This window comes from Somniosus microcephalus, chromosome 24 (genome assembly GCF_052327205.1).
Source record: "Somniosus microcephalus isolate GS21.2 chromosome 24, FLI_Smic_1.0, whole genome shotgun sequence".
NCBI lineage: Eukaryota > Metazoa > Chordata > Chondrichthyes > Squaliformes > Somniosidae > Somniosus > Somniosus microcephalus.
Window position 1 is genome coordinate 49,758,982 of NC_141010.1, and position 22,610 is coordinate 49,781,591.

General features: G+C 43.5%; 1 protein-coding gene across 5 annotated transcripts in view; it reads left to right on the forward strand.

Annotated features, from left to right (window-relative positions):
- tanc2a (tetratricopeptide repeat, ankyrin repeat and coiled-coil containing 2a) overlaps positions 1-22,610 on the forward strand; it is a 1,096,529-nt gene that overhangs the window by 128,770 nt on the left and 945,149 nt on the right. For all 5 annotated transcript variants that reach the window (XM_085966617.1, XM_085966618.1, XM_085966619.1 and 2 more), the window contains exon 2: positions 19,082-19,259. The gene's annotated coding sequence lies outside the window, so the exon portion shown is untranslated. The remainder of the gene's footprint in view (positions 1-19,081; positions 19,260-22,610) is intronic.

Sequence of the window (22,610 nt, forward strand, 5' to 3'; positions counted from 1 at the left end):
CAATGGCTTCTCTTAGTCCCATACAGTTACCTTTTGGAGTACCCCAGGAATCTATCCTTGCTCCCCTCCTATTTCTCATCTACAGGCTGCCCCATGGCAACGTTATCCGAAAACACAACTTCAGATTCCACATGTATGCTAACGACACCGAACTGTTCCTTGCGTTCCCTAGCCATCCGACTTCCTGGCCACTGTCTTGAGACTGAACCAGACTGTTTGCAACCTCGTCGTCCTATTTGACCCTGAGCTGAGCTTCTGACCCTATCTCCTCTCTATCACCATGACCGCCAACTTCACCTGTCCTAATATCGCCTTGTGGGGCTCGGCATCAAATTTTGTCTGATAACTCTCCTGTGAAGCGCCTTGGGACTTTTGACTGTAAGCGCTATATAAATACAAGTTGTTGCAATTGATGAGGCCGTCTTCTGATTGATTTTTTCCACGTATTTTACTAATTTGATTTGTAATTTGTTAGTATTGTTGCAATAAATATGGAAAAGTTGTTGAATTTCTTAAGCTTTTAAAATTCCTCAAAAAATAGGAACTTACCTAAGCAAACCCTTACTTCAATACAACTTGTACCAATATTTGTTGGGTATTCGCCAGGATTGCCTAATGACTGAGTTTCCATGTATCCATCGCACTTGCAGATTGCTTTGTCACGCACGTGCCTGATCGGGTTAAATTTGATATTCATGGAACAGCAACAAATGACAACTTTGCAGGTACAAAACCTACCAATAAAAAAAAAGGTAGCAAGTGGCAATGAATGAAAACTGCTATAAAGAAGCAGCAGCAGTCAGTAAAAAGCTGCCAGTGGAAACAATGAGCAGGCAGCAGAAAGAGAACCAGTGAATCTCCCAAAGTATTTTTTAAAAAAAATTCAATTTTGGGTGCCATAATGTCAGGAATTGGAAAATGTAGTGCTAAAAATAAGATTTTTAACAAACACAAATAATTAAATAGTTCACTACATCTTTATAAAGCTGCCTTTTGTGTCTTTGAAATGGCTCAGTGAGTGTTTTTGTTTGAAGACCTGCACCTGTTTCAGATGTCTGAGACTTAAGTGCTGTTGCATTTGCCAGATCTGAGTGAAGAGGCTCAACCAATTAGCAGTACCCAGAATGTGCCCGTGTCACTGCACGTAACGCTGCTGGACTACAACTCCCAGAATGCAGCTTATGGCAAACTTTCTCGGCTGTGTCTATTTCACCATTGTGTTGAAAATGGTAAACTTCTGATTCTCACCGACCGGTAGTGGTAAGACAATACTCAACACTTGGTCTGGAATGTGTAAATTGATCCAGCCTGCTGTAGCCAGTTATTGCCAGGCAGACTAGAGAGTTCAGGCAAGGCATCGTGCCAACACTACTGCTTTCAGAAAACAGACAGCGCTGACACTACAGAGTTCAGAGAAGGCATGGCGCTGAGACTGCAGAGTTCAGATAGGAAGGGATATGGCCATGGCAGGATTTCAACACTGGGATGATTTTAAAATCATGGTGTTGCCAGATTGGGAGCCAATGTAGGTCAGCGAGCACAGGGGTGATGGTGAATGGGACTTGCTGCAAGTTAGAATACGTACAGCAGTTTTGGATGAGCTCAAGTTTGAGGGTGGAAGATGGGAGGCGGCCCAGGAGAGCATTGGAATAGTCGAGTCTGGCGGTAACAAAGGCATGGATGACGCTTGCTGAGGCAGGGGCTGAGATGGGCAGTGTTGTAAGGGTGGAAGTAAGTGGTATTTGTGATGGAGAGGATAATGGGTCCGAAGCTCAGCTCAAGATCAAAAGGGACGCCGAGGTTGTGAACAGTCTGTTTCAGCCTGAGACAGTGGCCAGGGAGGAAGATGGAATCAGTAGCGAGGGAACGGAGTTTGTGGTGGGGGCTGAAGACAATGGCCTAGAAATTCAGTAGCCTGCGCCACCAGTTTGCGCCCAAAGAGGGCATTCAGTGGCTTTTGCGCCACTGGCCACACCTCCCGCGATATTTAGCGGGGCGCTAATAGCGGTGTTAGCCTGTAGCGCTGTGCCACCGCCGATGACGTCATCGGTGTGCGCAGCGCCCCGCTATCGCCCCGATGGCCATATTTGGTCGCGCCCGCCTCGGCGCCGGCCGCAAATAGCGACCGGTACACGGGCCTACCTGTGGCGGTAGTGGCGCTAGTTAAGGTGGAGGTGCGGCCGGCCGCTTTTTTGGCGCCCGCCTGCCCGCACCTCCGTCCCCGGCCTCCCAGGAATCAATTTAGTAAACCTTCGTTGCACCACCTCCAAGGCAAGTATATCCTTCCTTAGATAAGGAGACCAAAACTGTACACAGTACTCCAGGTGTGGTCTCACCAAGGCCCTGTACAATTGTAGCAAGACTTCCTTACTCTTATATACTCCAACCCCCTTGCAGTAAAGGTCAACACGCCATTTGCCTTCCTTATTGTTTGCTGTACCTGCATGCTAGCTTTCTGTTTCTTGCACGAGGACACCTAAATCTCTCTGAACACCAACATTTGAAAGTTTCTCATCATTTAAAAAATATTCTGTTTTTCTATTCTTCCTATCATGACCTCACATTTCCCTACATTATACTTCATCTGCCACCTTGCTGCCCACTTACTTTGTCTATATCCCTTTGGAGACTCTGTGTTCTCCTCACAGCTTACTGTCCCACCAAGCTTTGTATCATCAGCAAACTTGAATACATTACACTCGGCCCCTTCATCTAGGTCATTAATATAGATTGTAAATAGCTGAGGCCCCAACACTGATCCATGTGGGACCCCACTAGTTACAGCCTGCCAACCTGAAAAAGATCTGTTTATCCCTACTCTGTTTTCTGTCCGTTAACCAATCCTCTATCCATGCTGCTATATTACCCCCAACCCCATGAACCCTTATCTTGTGTAATAACCTTTTATGTGGCACCTTATCGAATGCCTTTTGGAAATCCAAATATACTACATCCACTGGCTCCCCTTTATCTACCCTGCTAGTTATATCCTCAAAAAACGAATACATTTGTCAAACGCGATTTCCCTTTCATAAAACCATGTTGACTGCCTAATCATGTTATGATTTTCTAAGTGCCCTGATACCACTTCCTTAACGATGGATTCCAGCATTTTCCCGACGACTGATGTCAGGCTAACTGGCCTGTATTTCCCTGTTTTTTCCTCTCCCTCCTTTCTTGAATAGCGGAGTTATATTTGCGACCTTCCAATCCGCTGGGACCATTCTCGAATCTAGGGAATTTTGGAAGATCAAAACCAATGCATCCACTATCTCTTCAGCCACCTCTTTTAGAACCCTAGGATGTAGGCTGTCCGGTCCAGGGGATTTGCCGGCTTTCAGTCCCATTTAGTTTCTCTAGAACTTTTTCTCTACTTATATTAATTACATTAAGTTCCTCACCCTCATTAGACCCTTGGTTCCCTACCATTTTTGGTATGCTTTTTGTGTCTTCTGTGAAGACAGATACAAAATATTTGTTTAATGTTTCTGCCATTTCCTTATTCCCCATAATTTCTCTTGTCTCAGCCTCTAAGGGATCAACATTTACTTTTGCTACTCTCTTCCTTAAAACATACTTGTAGAAGCTCTTAGAATCTGCTTATTTATTTCTTGCTAGTTTTCTCTCATTCTATTTTTCCCCCCTCAATTTTTTGGTCAACCTTTGCTGGTTCCTGAAACTCTCCCATTCCTCAGGCTTACTATTATTCTTTGCAAAATTATAAGCTTTTTCTTTGAATATAATGCTATCTGTAACTTCTTTAGCTGGCCATGGTTGGATCACTTTTCCCGTGGAATTTTTGTTTTTCAATGGAATGTATTTTTGTTGAGAATTATGAAATATTTCTTTAAATGCTAGCCATTGCTTATCTACTGCCATACCTTTTAATCTATTTTTCCAATCTACCTTAGCCAACTCACCCCTCATACCTATGTAATGGGCTTTATTGTATTAAGTACAATACATATATTGATGTATAGTACTTGAACACATTGTACCTTAAAATACTCAAAACACAATTTTATCAAAAGCAACTTTACTAGTAATTTGTAAATTGCAAGTCCTTTTTTTAAAATTCAAAAAATACACTTTAAGACTTTAGTTTCGGACTTAGGCAAGTCACTCTCAAAATGAAGGTAAAATTCTATCATATTATGATCACTCTGCCCCAGAGGATCCTTTACTATGAGATTGCTAATTAACCAATGTCTCTATCATGCCACACGTGCCATCTGATACAAGCCATTCTCGGGCTTTCAGGTATCATCAAAAGATTGTAGTCGTCTGGAAATCTCTGCTCATCTTCCTTTGCATGGTCCCGATGTCTTAAGTAGTGGCTGGACTATCAAATTCAGTTTTTAAAAAAAGATTCATTATAGGCAGGGACTCAAATCTCCAAGAGAAAGCTATAAGTTTACTATTTGTAGCTGCACTTTCCTGACTATCACTAGAAAGTTTGGAAAATTCCCATTCAGTAGTGTAATTTTCCTGTTTCTATCTCACACCCTCAATCACTTCCCCGCTCCATTTTACACATCCCATTAATTACCATTCATATCTCATTCATGAGCCCTGGAGGAACTTTACTGTCCAGTACAATATTTAAGATAGAAAACATAGATCAAATGTTCTCACTTGGTCCAGGTTATTAACACTCTTTATCATTATTTTAGAGGATCTGTCAGTGGAAAGGGTTAACTCCTTTGCCGGTTTTTAAGGCGGCGGAGCGAAACATTGTCAGGTGCACGCAATTGCATCACTTCACGTAAATTTTAAAAAACTTTCCCGATCGAAAAAGACAGTTGTGTTTTCACAATTTAATAGGTTAGTTACCCTTAATAATTCAATTTAATTCAGACAAATACTGTATTAACGAAACACAGAACAGATAAAACAAAACAAAATAGCACATGCTTGCAGAAAATAGTAAATTACGTCATATTTCTTATTGCCCTTTCTTCAGATGCCTTTCCAAATGACTGTAAAAACATTGAATACAACTGGAGAAAAATTCATTTTTTCACATTTAAACAAATCAAATCAAACTGCTTTGGAAAATTTCACCATCCCAACTGCAACTCCAAGGTTAAATCTTCGTCTGGAACTTAATCTTTTGTTGAACAAACGTTTTGTTTTTCTTAGTTTTTACACACCAGCTTAACTTAAATTGTAATTCAAAGTTTTTTTTCCAATTCTGGGTGCACGATCTTATTCGCACATTCTTAAAACTTCCGAAATCCAAGACTAGACAAAAGGGTTAAATGCTTTTTAACACCGAGAAGTTGGTGGAGCTAAAACACACAGAACAGACATTTTTTCTTTTTTTTAAGACAGACTTTCAGACAAAAGTAATACTGTAACTTCTTAAACATTCATAGTCAGGAAAACTTTCACACTTTAACACACACTTTCACACAAACTGAAATTCCAGCATATTTTTTTTTAAGGTTCCTTACACTCAGCAATCTTGTGTTTTATTTCTCTCGGCACAGACGTTAATAACTTCCATGTCGGTAAAACTTTAGGTTTCTCTTTTCCCTTTTTTTAAATCGGTGTCTCAGCAGTTTTCCCTGGCTTTCCAAATCCCTGTTTTTACCCTTTGCTGAGTTTTCAGATTGGTTAGCCTGCAAATTAGATCTTTTGTTAGGGTGTCTATCTGACACCTGGCTTCCTCAAAATTCTGTATGGCAGATCCTGCCTGAACTGTGTTAACACTTTGTTGCTGCATGATCGCGGTAGATGCGGCAACTTGACTTTGGAGAATTTGAATCTGACTGTTCTAACATTTTATCCTCCTGCGTGAGGATAACATCATCATCTTGCTCCGCACAGTACGAAGCTGCATAAGCAATCAAATTCATTGCTTTATCTGGCTTCCATTTCTTAGCCTTAACCTGCCTTTCAATGAATGCGACGCATCCTCAAAAGGTACTCTCGGGTACTTTGTTAGATGCTCTATCACTAGTGTCTGTACCTGTGTGTCATCACACTTCTTTTCTAACTTTGCTCTATATCCTTTCCAAAGATTCCCTCTCGGCATCTTGGTGTACTTAAAGCGGCACTATCTGTCAGATACCCTAACACTCCACCTGAATTCACCGTTGGCCAGACGATAACCCAAGTGTCTGCTCCCTTATCCACAATAATACCTGGTTTTAGTTAATATTCAACGTCCTCTTCGTGGTCGCCAATTGTAAAATTTGCGATATGTACAAGATGCGTAATGTATATTTAAATTGTCCGTGACTATAACCGACCACTCCTGGTACAGGTATATTGTGTATAAGAATAACAGATTTATTAAGCACTTTATATCCAGTACAAAGAAGTAATACTTAGCAAGATGATAGTCGCAATCTGTTCCTTGAAACCCCAGTAGCGTGCCCACCAGGTGACACTGGTGCGGTCTCTTTTCTCAGTCTTGCTGTGTTCTGTTGACTGAAGGTTTTTCTTCCTCTGATTTCGCGCTACCTTCAGTGTTCACTAGCTGTTCATTTATACCCTTTTCTCCCCTCAAAATACTTAGCAACTTGCAGCTGCTTGTGCTATCTCACCATTCTTGTTGCTAATACCTGGTCTTCAATAGTACGGTCTGTGGTTCCCTCCCTTTTTCTGAATGAGCTTTTCTATGAGAACTTTTACACAAACAAACTTCCCACAAATTACAACGGATGTCTTTTGCCTTTCACATAGCCCATTATCTAGACTGTTCTGAAACTTCAGTGATGAGGGATGTTGGGTATTGAAAACCCTCTGTCTTACTTTGAGACTTAAGTAATGTTTTGTCCTTCACTGGCTTCTTGTTTTTAACATAACAGACCATTTTACAGAATTAATCAAGCTGGCATAATTTACCATCATACTTTACTTCTCAGCCTTGTGTCTTTTTAACGAAGGTTATACATATTATAACAGAGATTTTATGCTTCTAACATACGTTATTATATATCATAGTAATTTTAAGAAAAGCATTACATTTAAAACATTTGGCCCAGAAATTCGGGTCGGAGGCTTCCCGTGGGTTTAAGCCCCCGACCTGCACTTAACTAGCGCGCCGGCCGTTGAGCTGTGGGACCGCGTGGAATTCCGATCCTGGGCCTGCTCCAACTGCCGGCGCGCAGTGCTTGCGTATCCCAGGGGCGCAGTTAGTTCGATGCGTCCCCTGGGATCACGTGGGCCACGGGGAGCCAATCGGAGCAGGGAATGCTCCATTGACAGGAAGAGCTGTCAAAACTTAGAAATACTATGGGCCCCAAAACATCACTAAATCTTCAAATAAATTTTTAAAAAATCACTTTTTTAAATAAACTATAAATTACATGAAATCACTTTCAAACAATAATTTAAATTTTTGAAATTTTTTTTTAAATTTTCTAACGGGGCTAAAAATAAACTTACCTTTAAAGTATTCAAAAATAATAGACCTGTGGAAATTTTTACAAATTTTTTATTAATTCACCACTTACCTTGTAAAAGCAGGCCGTACGCCTGCCTTTTAAATGTGTAACTTCTGGAGACTTGCCCTCCCGGGAAAACCTATATATAAAAAAAAACACAAGTTCGATGCGCACGCGTTCGACCTCTGAACCCCTGCTTTCAGGGGAACGAAAGTGCTGGTTTCCCGCGCATGCGCAGTGCATGCAGGAAACCGGTACTTCCATTGGGCCTACAGGTGAGTACCCCGTGCGTACTCAGCCGTGGAGACCTGAATTTCTGGGCCATTATCAAATCCTACATATAAGCTCTATTCTACACTGTCTCATTACACAGTACAAGATCTAAAATAGCCTGTTCCCTGGTTGGTTCCATGATACATTGTTCTAGGAAACTGTCCCGAATACATTCCATGAACTCGTCCTCCAGACTACCTTTGCCAATTTGATTTGTCCAGTTTATATGAAGATTAAAGTTGTAGTGTATGTACCTTGAAGAAGGAACTATATTCTGCAGCCCCTGTATACTGCAGTACCAGTAGTGACCACCCCTGTATATAAGCCTGTGCAGTAACTTTGTATAGTAGTTCCAGTTTTGTCTCCATTCAGTAAACACCTGTTATAACCAACTTCTGCAGTCCGTGTCTCAATTACACACGGACATTACATTGGCGACGAACAGATCCGAACTTACCTACAGTTCTGCACCACCTCACCATCCCTGAAGCGAAGTTGTTAGAGGTCGAGGCCAGAAGGAAGAAATCCAAAAAGAAAAAAAAAACAAACAGAAGAAATGGGCGTCGACCGTGGGCAACCGCCCTCTGATTCATCAAATTCGAAGATTTGCAGGAGAGGCTGTCGAGAGCTGGGCTTGGTTATCCAGTCTATGGTGTTCCAGCTAATCGGGCTGGTGGCAGGTAGTACACTGATCCTTCCTGGGCTGCGGCGGGCTAGAGCTCGATCGGGTGGCTTTTCAACGGGGCCGGGCAGCGTACAGACCCGAGAAGAGGGAGGGAAGTGTCCCATAGGGTCTGCTCTGACGACGGGAACAGTAATTAAAATAAAAGAAAAAGAAATTAGAAGCGCAGAAAGCCGCGAGGAGCTGCAGTTTGCCACGGGGACCGCGGAGAGCGGCATTGGCAGCAGCGCGGGGGGAAGCGCGCGAAGACCATAGGGCGTCGCCATCAAGGCATAAAAACGCCAGCAACAGCGCTGGCAGCAGTGGAAAAGGCAGAAAGCGCGGGCGCGGGAGGTGCCATCTTAATCCAGCGGGGAAGAAGGCAAAGCGCGGGAGGCGCCATTTTGTTCAATCGGGGAAGAAGGCAAAGCGCGGGAGGCGCCATCTTAGATCTCCAAGATGCCGGAGACTGGCAATATCACTGCCTTCGATAATGCAATAGAAGACTGGACCACGTATGTGGAAAGAGTCGAAGTATATTGCAAGGCAAATGAAGTAGCCGATGAGAAAAAGGCATCGGTACTACTAAACTTAATGGGCGCAAGAACGTACGCCCTATTGCGGAACCTGATCACTCCAGTCAAACCGATGGCGAAGAGTTTTAACGAAATTGTTGATATCCTACAGGAACACCTAAATCCTACACCGCTGCTGATAGCAGAAAGATTTAAATTCCACAAGAGAAATCAGCATAAAGATGAGAGCAATGTTGATTACCTTACGGAACTACGCAAGCTTTCAAAGCACTGCCAGTTCGGAGCAGGACTGGCAGATACCCTATGGGACAAATTTGTCTGTGGACTCCTGAGTGAAGGAACCCAGAAGAGGTTACTCTCAGAGAAAGAGCTGACGCTAGATAAGGCTTTCAGCGTGGCAGTATCGTACAAAGCAGCAGCAAGGGGAGCTGCGGAAATACAGCAAAAGCCACAGGAATACGGCACCCATGAAATGACACGGGGATTTGAAAAATGTTATCGCTGTGGCAGAACAACCCATGACCAGAAGGACTGCTGGTCCAAGGACAAAATATGCAGGCAATGCGGAAAGATGGGACACATTGCACGAGTTTGCAGGTCCGGGAAGAAGACTAATGACAACAAAAAGACTACTAAGGAACAGTACAGGAAAGTACAAAAGATGACGGACAGTAGTTCCGAAGACCAGAAGAGCGATAGTGAATCCGGGAACAAGAGACTAAGCTGTCTCAAACTACACAACGTAATCGCAAAAGAGGATCACCGAACCATTTGGGTCACCCTCACGATAGCAGGGTCCCAAGTCAAAATGGAATTGGATACAGGATCAGCCCTGACCGTCATGAATCGACGAGACTACGAGCGGCTATTCTCACACATACCCTTGAAAGACACATCCATTGTCTTGAAGACATATACGGGGCAGAAAGAATACCCCAGAGGGAAAATAAGGGTGCCTGTCGAATACAACGGCAAGGAAATACAGAAATTGTATCTGTACATACTGCAAGATGGTGGACCACCGTTACTGAGACGTGAATGGATCAGAAAGATAAGTTTAGACTGGCACTCCATTCAGGCACTGACTGTGGCTGGTAAAAAGGATGACGACGTCACACCTGGATGATTGTCAACAATCTTAGCTAACGCTAAAGAGGTATTTCAACAAGGACTGGGAACTGTTAAAGGCGTAACCGCCTCGATAAAAATAGAAGAGAATGCAATTCCCAAGTTTTTCAAAGCAAGACCGGTACCGTATGCAATTCGCCCAGCCGTCGAGGCAGAGCTGGAGAATCTGGAGAATGCAGGCGTGTTATCTAAAGTAGACTGGAGCGAGTGGGCAACACCCATCGTTCCCGTCATGAAGAAAACGTTAAACAATAAGCCTGAGGAGCCAAGGAAGGTTCGCATCTGTGGGGACTTCAAGGTGACGGTGAACCCAGTCCTTCACACTACAGTATCCTCTTCCGAGGATAGAAGATATTTTCACCTCACTATCTGGAGGGAAACGTTTTACAAAAATTGACCTAGCGCAAGCATATTTGCAGATGGAGGTTGAAGAATCCTCTAGAAAGTATCTCACGATAAACACTCACAAAGGTCTTCACCAGTATAATCGACTGGTATTCGGAGTAGCATCAGCTCCGGCGATATGGCAAAGAGCGATGGAACAAGTCCTGCAAGGGATTCCGGGGACTCAGTGTTACTTGGACGACATCCTAGTGACAGGTGAAAATGACAGTGAACACCTCGCCAACCCAGAGCAGGTGCTCACTAGACTACAAGAACATGAGCTACGAGCCAATCGCCCCAAGTGCGAGTCTTTTAAGAAACAGATATCGTATTGTGGCCACGTGATTGATGAAGAGGGGTTACATAAGTCCCCTGACAAAATTGAAGCGGTAGTTAAGGCTCCAGTGCCTGAAAATGTGTCGCAACTGAGGTCATTCCTCGGATTGGTGAATTACTACCATAAGTTTTTGCCGAATTTGTCCACAATTCTGCACCCACTGAACGCCCTGCTACAAACTGGAGTAGCATGGAAATGGAGCGATGAATGTAAGCGGGCCTTTCAGAATTGTAAAGGCCTGATCACTTCAAGAGAAGTATTGGCTCACTACAACCCATCACTACCGATAAGACTGGCGTGTGATGCGTCTCCCTACGGCGTTGGAGCGGTACTGTCACATAAATCCCTTGATGGTTCAGAGAGGCCGATAGCTTTTGCGTCACGCTCGTTAACTGCAGCCGAGCGTAACTACGCCCAGATTGACAGAGAGGCCCTCAGCCTGGTGTGGGGGCTGAAGAAGTTCAATCACTACCTGCACGGACAGAAATTTACTCTACTAACTGATCATCAACCTCTTGTCTCCATTTTCAACCCTAAGAAGGGCGTCCCGATAATGACAGCACAACGGCTACAGAGGTGGTCCCTTTTCCTAGGGGCACACCAATATGACATCGAGTACAAAGGAACTAAACAGCGTGGGAATGCTGATGGATTGTCGCGCCTACCGTTGCCGACGGTGGAAGAAGCCCTGCAGTGGATCCTGTGGAGATATTACACTCGACCATAGCCGAATGTCTACCTGTGACGAATGCAAACATAGAAAAGGAAACACGAAATGACCCGACACTCTCCAGGGTCTATGATTTAACGGTGAAGGGATGGCCAGCACATGGCGAACCACTGTTGCCAGCATTCTCGCCGAGAAGAGAACAGCTGTCAGTGTGCCGAGGAACCTTGATGTGTGGATCCAGAGTAGTAATTCCACCCAAATTGAAGGATAGAGTGCTCAGTGAGCTTCATGAGGGTCATCTGGGAGGGGTAAAAATGAAGAACTTAGCCAGAGCGTTTGTGTGGTGGCCAGGAATCGATAGAGAAATCGAAGAGATGACCAAGAGCTGTACAGGATGCCAGAAGGTCCAAAACGCCCCACCACAAGCCCCTCTACATCCATGGGAGTGGCCCTCATCCCCATGGCAAAGGGTACACATTGATTTTGCTGGTCCATTTATGGACTCGATGTTTTTAATTGCGGTGGATGCACATTCAAAGTGGCCAGAGGTAATACAAATGTCCTCAACCACCACAGAAAAAACTATCACAGTCTTACGAACCATATTCGCCAGAAATGGGCTACCTGAACAGATTTGCTCCGACAATGGACCACAGTTTGTGCCTGAAGAGTTCCGGAGGTCCTTAAAGAACAATGGTGTTAAGCATTACACATCCACCCCATATCATCCAGCCACCAATGGATTGGCTGAGAGGTTCGTTCAAACATTCAAGAAGGCTATCGAGGCAATGTGCAATGAAGACATACCCCTACAACACAAGGTGGCTAACTTCTTGTTTGCCTACCGGAATGCGACACATACGGTTACCAACCAAACTCCAGCCATGATGTTCTTCAATTGAAGACTAAGATGCCGCTTGGATTTGGTTAAGCCAAACATCAGAAGAGATGTGGAGAACAGGCAGTTTCAGAATATGAATGAAAGGCCAACCAGGAGTTTCAAGATAGGTCAACTAGTTTTGGCCCGGGACTACCGCACAGAGAAATGGCAGCCAGGAACGATCTGCACATGGCAAGGACCTCTAATGTATACCGTGGACGTTGGAGAGAGCATTGTAAGACGCCATGCTGACCAGATTCTAGAGTCACTGGAAAACGTCAAATCTACACCACGATCCTATACACCTGGTGATGAAACCGAAGTACCAATTGCATCTACCTCAGAATCGGTGATATTGGAAGCAGACGAACCAAACAACGACGTTGATCCCGAATCAACTTTGCCAGAAGAACCTGATACCCCAAAGAGGGGTTATCCGGACAGAATCAGGAAGCCTCCTCAAAGACTGAATTTATAATTGATTAACTTCAGCTAATGTATATAGCAACTGTAATTGTAAATATGTTATTTAATTATTAATCGAATGTTATGTACTGTTTAGCTAAAAGGGGAGGAATTGTAGTGTATGTACTTTGAAGAAGGAACTATATTCTGCACCCCTGTATACTGCAGTACCAGTAGTGACCACCCCTGTATATAAGCCTGTGCAGTAACTTTGTGTAGTAGTTCCAGTTTTGTCTCCATTCAGTAAACACCTGTTATAACCAACTTCTGCAGTCCGTATCTCAATTACACAATACAATACAATACAAATCGCTTTATTGGCATGATAAGGTACATCTTATGTTGCCAAAGCATCAAAATACATTTATGGTTGAACACATAAACGCGGTTCCATTCATAGTGTATAAACAGGTATATCCCTGAGTTTATAAATATATTTTCGCCTTGTTTATATATACTCTTGTCTTAGTTTACTGGTTGTCCCTCTGTTCATGGCAAGCTGTAACATAGTGTGCCGCCAGTGTTACACAGCTTCTCTCCTCCCCCAGTAGGAATGGGAGTTTTTGGTTGTCAGTCAGATTTCTGAATTCAGGGCATATTTGTGAGAATTTTTGATAGAAATTCTCTCTGATGCCCTGATATTTTCCACAGGCTGTGAGGAAGTGCATCTCTGTCTCAACTACTCCCTGACTGCAGTGAGAGCATATCCTGTCATCTCTTGGCAGCCTGGTCTGCCTGTGTCTGCCTTTTTCGATCGCTAGGCTATGTTCGCTAAGTCTGTACCTTGTCAAGGTTCTTCTCAGTTTGTTATCCTTTACCATGGTCAGGTAATCAGCTATGTTGTATTGTCTGTTTAGGGCCAAGTAGCAATTGAGTTTGCTTTGGGTTTTTGTTGTTTCTGCCCAATATGACAGATATTTTTCCTTTTGCTTAGCGACGATTGTGTTGGGTCGAATTCTTTGTGTTACCCTGTCACTGTCCTGGGACACGGACATTACAAAAGTCCCCCAAGATTATTGCATTATCTTTGTTGCAAGCTCCTACTATTTCTTGATTAATATTCTGTTGAACGTTATAGCTACTGTTAGGGGACCTATATACTATTACTACCAGTGTTCTCTGCCCCTTGTTATTACTTATCTCCACCCATACTGATTCTACTTCCTGATCTTCCGAGCCAAGATCCTTTCTATCTAATGTCCTAATGTTATCCTTTTATTATCAGGGCTACTCCCCGCCCCCCCCCCCCCTCCTTTTCCATTCTGCCTGTCTTTTCGAAACGTCAAGTACCCTGGAACATTTAGTTCCCAACCTTGGCCACCTTGCAACCACGTCTCTCTAATAGCTATTAGATCAAACCCATTTATCTCTATTTATGCCACAAGTTCGTCTATCTTGTTCCGAATGCTTCGTGCATTTGGATAAAGAGCTTTTAATTAAAAATTTTTACAATTATTCCCTGCTTTGACCACCTTCGCTGCTGCAGTTAAACCCTCTGTCCCTTCCTGTTGCAATCTGCTTATTTTTACCCAAATCGCTGCACTGTTGTATTGCCTTGACCTTTCCCTTTAGATTTCTAAATTTTCCTTCACCTGACCCCCCCCCCCCCCCCCACCCCTTTTTTAGTTTAAAGCCCTAAATGGTGCAGGGGCAGGAAACAAAGTAATTGCAGGAGGTTATCTGGCTATGACTGGATTTGTAATAGTGGAACAAAGCAAGGGCATTCCCGCTTAGCTGGACCAAGGAGGAGAGGCGTTAGAATCATAGAATGTTTACAAGCATGGAAGAAGGCCACTTGGCCCATCGAGCCCGTGCCGGCTCTGCAAGAGCACTTCAGCTAGTCCCTTTCCCCGTAGCCCTGCAAATTTTTTTCCTTCAGATACTTATCCAATTCCCTTTTGGAAGCCGTGATTGAATCTGCCCCCACCACCCTTTCAGCAGTACATTCCAGATCTTAACCACTCGCTGCGTAAAAAAGTTTTTTCTGACGTCGCCTTTGGTTCTTTTGCCAATCATCTTAAATCTGTTTGCTCTGGTTCTCAACCCTTCTGCTAATAGGAACAGTTCCCTCTATCTACTCTGTCCAGACCTCTCATGATTTTGAACACCTCTATTAAATCTCCTCTCAATCTTCTCTGCTCCAAGGAGAACAACCCCAGCTTCTCCAGTCCTTCCTAAAGTGTGGTGCCCAGAATTGGACACAAACTTCAGTTGGGGCCGAACCAGTGTTTTATACAGGTGGTTCATAATTTCCACACTTTTGTACTCTATACCTCTATTTATGAAGCCCAGGATCCTGCCCTGCCACCTTCAACGATTTGTGCACACATACCCCCAGGTGTCGCTGTTTGTGCACCCCCTTTAGGATTGTACCATTTAGTTTATATGTCTTCTCCTCATTCTTTCAAAATGTATCACATCACACTTTTCTGCGTTAAATTTCACCAGCCTGTCTGTCTTCCTGAAGTCTATCAGTCCTCCTCATTGTTCACTATACTTCCAAATTGTGAATTTGTGCCCTGTACACCCATGTCTAAGTCATTAATATGTATCGAGGAAAGCAGTGGTCCTAGAACCGACTCCGGGGAACACCACTGTATACCTTCCTCCAGTCCGAAAAACAACTGTTTCCTATCACTTAGCCAATTCCGTATCCATGCTGCCACTGTCCCTTTTATTCCATGGGCTTCAACTTTGCTGGCAAGCCTATTATGTGGCACTTTGTCGAACACCTTTTGGAAATCCATGTACACTACGTCAACTGCATTGCCCTCATCAACCTTCTCTGTTACCACATTGAAGAACTCAATCAAGTTAGTTAAACACGATTTGCCTTTAACAAATCCGTGCTGGCTTTCCTTAATTAATCCACACTTGTCCAAGTGACTGTTAATTTTGTCCCTGATTACTGTTTCTAAACGCTTCCCCACTACCGAGGTCAAACTGACTGGCCTGTAGTTGCTGGGTTTATCTTTACACCTTTTTTTGTACAATGGTGTAACATTTGCAATTCTCCAGTCCTCTGGCACCACTCCTGTATCTAAGGAGGATTGGAATATTATGGCCAGTACCTCCGCGATCTCTTCCCTCAGCATCCTAGGATGTACCCCATCCGCTCCTGGTGATTTATCTACTTTAAGTACAGCCAGCCTTTCTAATACAGGAAACTCTCGTTTAAACGACACCTAAATATCCGGAATTCTCTATTAACCGGCAAAATCCATACTCCGAAAACAACACCTCAATAACCGGAAATGTGTCCGAGTCTCCTACGATGGCCGAGTTTAGTCAGTGGGGGTAGTTCTCCAAACTGGCAGTACTGTACTTAAATGGATAGTGGAAGATGCTTGATTAAGACAACTTTCTGTAGGTGAGTAACCAATTACTGTCTACTGCACATTTCTTGATTTTTTTAGTTTTTGTTAAAAATAGCCTCGGTAGATAACCCTCTCTGTCATCCGGAATTTTTAATCAACCGGCACCATCCCGGTCCCGTTGGTGCCGGATACCCAAGAGTTTCCTGTACCTCCTCTCTCATATCAATTTTTATCTCCACAGCCTCCTCCTTTGCTACATCTATGGCAGCATCCTCTTCCTTGGTGAAGGCTGATGCAAAGTACTCGTTTAGTACCTCAGCCACACCCTCTGCCTCCATGCATAGGTCTCCTTTTTGGTCCCTAATTGGCCCCACCTCTCCTCTTACTACCCTTTTACTATTTATATGCCTATAGAAGACTTTTGGATTACCTTTTTATGTTGGCTGCCATTTTTTTCTCATTCCACCTCTTTTTCAATTCTCCTCTGACCTTTCTATATATAGCCTGATTCTCAGATGTATTTGCAAACTGACATCTGTCATACGCGTTCTTTTTCTGCTTCGTCATATTCTCTATCTGTTTCGTCATCCAGGCAGCCCTGACTTTAGTTGCCTTGCCATTCCCCCTAGTGGGAATGTACCTGAACTATTTCCTCTTTTTATAAAGACAGCCCATTGTACCATTACAGTTTTGTCTGCCAATCTTTGATTCCAGTTTACCTGGGCCAGATCTGTTCTCACCCCACTGAAATTGGCTTTTCCCCAGATAAAAGGTTGGAGAAGGTTGGTGTGGTCAACCATGTTAAAAGCTACTGTAATAAAGATGAGGAGGAATAGTGTGCTACGGTCACTGAGGGATGTCACTTTTGACTTTGATTAGGGCTGAAATCTGATTGGAGAGGTTCAAACATGGAGTTGTGGGAAAGGTGACAGAAAGGCATGACTCATCTCTGCACTGGCCCCAGTGCACATCAATAGCTCCCTTGTGCCTCAGTGACCAGCACTGCACAAGCGAGTCACGGTGTAGTCTGAGCAGCAGACTGTTCACAACTTCCTTTTAATATAAAGTGAAGTGAGGCAAGGCCCCTCAGCTAAAACTCTGCACCAGAACTGGCCACCTTGATTTCTGCCATGATTTCCCTCCTATGTTCCTCTGTGGCCCTGATCATGCTGCTGACAGCGCATCCACTGGAACAAAATAAATGGGGGTGGGGACTGGCTAAAAAAGCAAGCACACTGATAACGATTCTGGAACACGGATTTGACCGGGAGTCGCGTCTACTATATTCAAACTACAGTTTCTGAGATGTCATAGCTACTCTTTAAGACTGCCATCTATGGAAACAGTAACTGTTGCCACTACAGAAGTGACAACAGCTCTTGCATCCTCCTAATGTCTGGCTGGCGGCTACATTGATTTCCTGGACTGCTGCAGTCACTAGGGTCTTCCTCACTTCAAGGTCTGCCTCCCCCATTGCAGTTGCGGACCCTGGACTTCACCAATTGTCCCATCATCAACAGCATAAGCGAATAGACTGTCTCCACTAATTGCATGTTAGACCAATGCTCCTGAATCATTGATTGTTGATGACTCGAGGTCATCCAAAACTCTGCCCATGTCCTAAATCGCACCAAGTCCCGTTCACCCATCACCCCTGTGCTCACTGACCTAAGATCATGCCTAGGCTTCCAGTGGGTGTGCTGCCAGCAGCATGATCAGGGCCGCAGACTACCGCCTGCCCATGTGATTTTTGCCGCTAACGTGCTGTACTTTTTTCCTAGGACCCTCATTTGCTATGTGGGCGGGTAGGGACTATGAGGTACCCTCTATAAACTGGAGCTCATCCAAAACTCTGCTGCTCTTATCCTAACTTGCACCAAGTCCTGTTCACCCATCACCTCTGTGCTCACTGACCGACATTGGCTCCCGATTAAGCAACGCCTTGAAGTAGCTATGAAGAGTGGCCAGTCTAGCAAGCTAGGCCTCACTCTATAGAGAGGGCTGCACAGCATCAATTTGTGCCAGCCGTTGTAAACCTGGAGTCACACATGGCAAACTATTGGCATGATCTGTAAAAACTCCCACAAAACTGCTGGTTGCTGGGGGAGTGAGGCCTCAACATTGAGCAGCCTCCCACCACCTCACTTTGAGTCTGAGAACCGTCCATGCCAGGCCAACTCAGCAATTGACTTGTGGGCCCCTTCAAATACGTGACCCCATGAACGGGCACTGCAAGATATGTGGGATGCTGTGGCTGTTTCTCTGTGGCTGCATTTGACAAATCTACGGCATTGACTATTTTATATAATTTGAGCTGCAAGGTTGGCTTAGTGAGACGCATTTTAATCAATGAGTACAGGTGAGGGTGATGTCACCGCAAGTGATGTCACTAGTGGAGCCATAGCGCTTTAGCATGCGCTGAGTGATGTCATCGGATGGTCCGCCGCATGCTCTGTGGCATCATCGGTTGGCCTGGCACATGCACAGCAGGGTGACATCGTGGGTCGACTGAAATCTGCAAGTACCTACACTGTCACTAATCACTCCGTAAAACTAAACACTGGGAGAGAGCTGCGGCGACTGATGGGGCATTGTGTATGGGTCATGGATTGTTAATGGGTTTATTGGGTAGAAAGTGTGAGGGTGGTCACCATTTGCTGGAGCCTGGAGAGAGGACAGCATGATCCGTGTCCCCGCCTTGATCACGTTTCTCTTCTCTTCTCCTCTACCCCCCCGCCTTCTGCCACCCTCCCCCTTTCCAGCTCCTGATTCCTGCTCTTTCCACACACCCTCCCCCTCTCTTCCAGGCTCCACTGTGTTTAGTCCCCGTGCTCTGCTCTGCTCTCCTCCTCTCTGTTTCCCCCCCCCTTCTGTGCTCTGCCTATTCCAGGCTCCTGCTTTCTCTTCTCCCCTCTTAATGTTACGCTAGATTCTGTCCTTAATTTTAACTCGAGCTTATCTATCACCTTTTATAGGATAAATTAAGGTTTTGGAGACTAATTGACACTTATTTCCTTACCTTTCTCTCTGCAGGGTTAAACCAATGATACAGACTTGGACTAATCCATTGGGACCTAGCTGTAATTTCATTGAAGTTAAGACTGTAAAAGAAGCTATTCTCAACAGCCAGCAGCAGATGTCACCTGCTGATCATTCATAAAGGTTGATGGCGTATTTGTGCTTCGTTTTGGTTCCCGATACACTTGTCACAGTAAGAACATTTTCCAGCAACATTTATTATGTCTAAAGTTGTTAATGTGGTTAGTTTTGTCAATTGCTCTTGTAGTATAATGCCTGAAAAAAGTGGAATTATACCAGTTGTAAAGGAGGAAGCATTTTGACCTATGTATATATTTTTTAACATTTTATTCATGCAGGGCCAATAAAAGGTATTGGTGTTGAAGGATTGATTATGTCTGGATCCTGACGTTTTTGTTCCGGGCTACCAGATAGAAACAATAGAGTATAATCCCACTCACTTGCTCGTTCCCCATACCCTTTAATATTCCTCCTTTTTTTTAAATTAACTACCTAAATGCTTTTTTAAAAAAATTATGGACTCTGCTTCAATAATTATTTATAGCAGGGAGCTCCCCATTCTAACCAACTAATGTGTAAATACATTTTTCTATCCTCCTTTCAATTCTTGTGACCATCTTAAATTTGTTCCCTCTTGTTACTGTCTCGTCAGTCGCTGGAAACAATCTTATCACTGTTTATGTTATCATAAAAGGTCTTCAGAATGAAGGTTGTGAGGTCACCCCTCAACCTTCTCAGCTCTAGTGAAAATACCCCAGCTACTCCAGTATGACTCATTCCCACCCCTGGTTACACCCTCGTGGCATTGTCCTATAATTTTTCAATTGATTTAATATAATGCGGTGCACAAAACTGCGCACACCACTCCAACTCAGCTTAATTGAGTAATTTTGTAAATGCTCAATGTTATCACCTTGCTTTTGTATTCTGTCTCTAGATGTAAAACCAAGGAGTCCATTAGTCCTTTTGGGATATGTACTTGAGATGCCTCCTTTAATGATCTGTGCATTCTTTCAAAATGTTTAATAGAACTGTTTCTGCCACATATCTGTCCACCCTGATCAACTATTTATGCCTCTGCACTCCTTGTTAGAATTTGCTATAACCCCCCATTTTGGTGGTGTCAGCAAATTTCAATATTCCTTTAATTTTTAAGACCAGATCATTTATGTGTATATTAAATAAGAGTGGCCCAAACACAGACCTCTGTGGAATATGACTCATCACATGTCTTCCGACAAACTCCCTATTACCCAGCTCTGCTTTCTCTCCTATAATAACACTGTATGTACCTTTGTAGCCGCACTCCCTTTAGTTTAATCATAGTGTTAAGTCTCTAATGTGGTACCTTATTACAAGCTTTTTGTAAATGCATATAAGCCACATTTACTGTATTTCCTTTATCTACTGATATTTCTTCAAACAATGCATTAAGTGTGGTTAAACATGACCTGTTTTTAGAAACTTGAGACATCTGTCCCTGATTAACTGATCTGACAAAAGAAACTGTTTTGTTCTGGGGAAACTAGGAGTTGCTGAAAGTAGCATTCTGAAAGAGTATATCAGCTACATGAACTGTTTCCAATTCTCTCATACAAATATTTGTTATTTTCTCTATTTTTGCTTTATGGGTTATATTTAATTGTAAATAAATTTAACCAGTAATTTTTTAATTCATTTGTGGGATATAGGCATCGCTGGCATTTATTGCTCACCCCTAGTTGCCCTTGACGTGGTGAGCTGCTGCCTTAAACTACTGCAGTCTGTGTGGTGAAGGTATTACCACAGTGCTATTAGGTAGGGAGTTCCAGAATTTTGACAAAGCGACAATGAAGGAACGGCAATATATGTGTGACTTGAAGGGGAGCTTACAGGTGCTGGTGTGCCCATGCACTTTCTGCCCCGTCCCTCTAGGTGGTGTAAGGTTGTGGGTTTGGGAGGTTCTGTCAAAGAAGCCCTGGTGAGTTGCTGTAGTGCATCATGTAGATAGTACACACTGTAGCCATGGTGCGCCAGTGGTGGAGCGAGTGAATGTTTAAGGTGGTGGATGAACTGCCGATCAAGCAGACTGCTTTGTCCTGGATGGTGTCAAGGTTCTTGACTGTTGTTGCAGCTACATCCATCCAGGATGTTGATGGTGGGGGATTCGGCTGTACCCAGTGCACTCTGCCGTTTCTTGATATCATGTGGAATGAATCTAATTGGCTGAAGACTGGCATCTGTGGTTGCGAACCAGTGCTTGCTGCCGAAGATGAAAGGAAGTGGTTATGATGCATTGATAGCTATTACAGAAAGAGGTTCGCCCTGCATCTGATCTGGGAGTCCTTTGTGTTGACACTGGGTGGAAAAGGGTACGAGATTACCAGCGCTGGCATCTATCATCTTGAACAGAAATTTGGCCCCTCAGATGTTAGTTTTCTCTCCAAGATCATGGCTGGCTGAAGTAAAATAGCATCTGTGAGGCTTTATAACAAAATAAATGTGTACTTAAAGAGAAATGGATTACTGAAGGTAACCTTTCATAATTAATGGTTGGCTTTAGTTGCAGGTACAACTTGTACTCTCAGTTGGCAGCATGTAGAATGGGTACTGCTTTACAGCGTGTGGTGAACAATTAGTGTGTGGGTGTCAGGAAGATATAATTGCCAACAGCAGGAGCCAATAAAATCCAGTGCTACATTGTTTGAATTGTACACCTTATTTCTTATGCTTGTTTGTGTTCTAAGCTTGCTGTAAAAAGGATCCGGACCCCAGTGGGTTTAATTTATTGTAGTTTGTCACTGCTGCTTGACTTTCTCTTTACCATTGGTTAAATTGTCTTTTGATTATTTCTTTTCAACAGGTATGCTCCACAAATAACAATACTTTGAAAAATTATGCAAACATACTGAAAATAGCAAAATTGACCATTTTACTGCAGTTCTTTTGTTAGTCCTTTAAATATTTCGGCAAATGAAATTGGGTATTTTTAGTTCCTCCACCCACCCCCCCCCCCCCCCCCTTTTCCTTGCTCTCCCTTCAAAAAAGTGTTTTTCTACGTGCAATCATTGCTAGTTAGGGTAGTACCAGAAGATAAACATTCATAGGTGCTATTCTAGGTGCTAGTCACAATTTTCTTCATACCGCACTTTGATTATGTGTACCATTGACAATTAACAAGACGTTAAAGCAGACATGCTCATTTTACTGGCTTTCTTGACCCACATGCCTCGTTTAAAAATGCTTTGTGCTAGAAACCTTAATTCTGGATTTTACCAGCTATGAATTTCACACTTTTGATCTGTTGATACTTTTAGCTTGCAGTTTTTGGAAAAAATTCCATTTAAATTGAAACCATTAAAATACGCACAATTGTGATTCTATAGTAAGTAGGATTAGAGTTGAGTGAAATCCAGAGTGCTTCATAATGCCTGTGGCACTTGTTATGTGGCCTTTGTGCTTGTGAAATAAAGCTGGATTACATTCCTCTATTATTCTGTACATGACTTGTGATAGCTGAGAAAACCATTAACCGTCTGAGTTG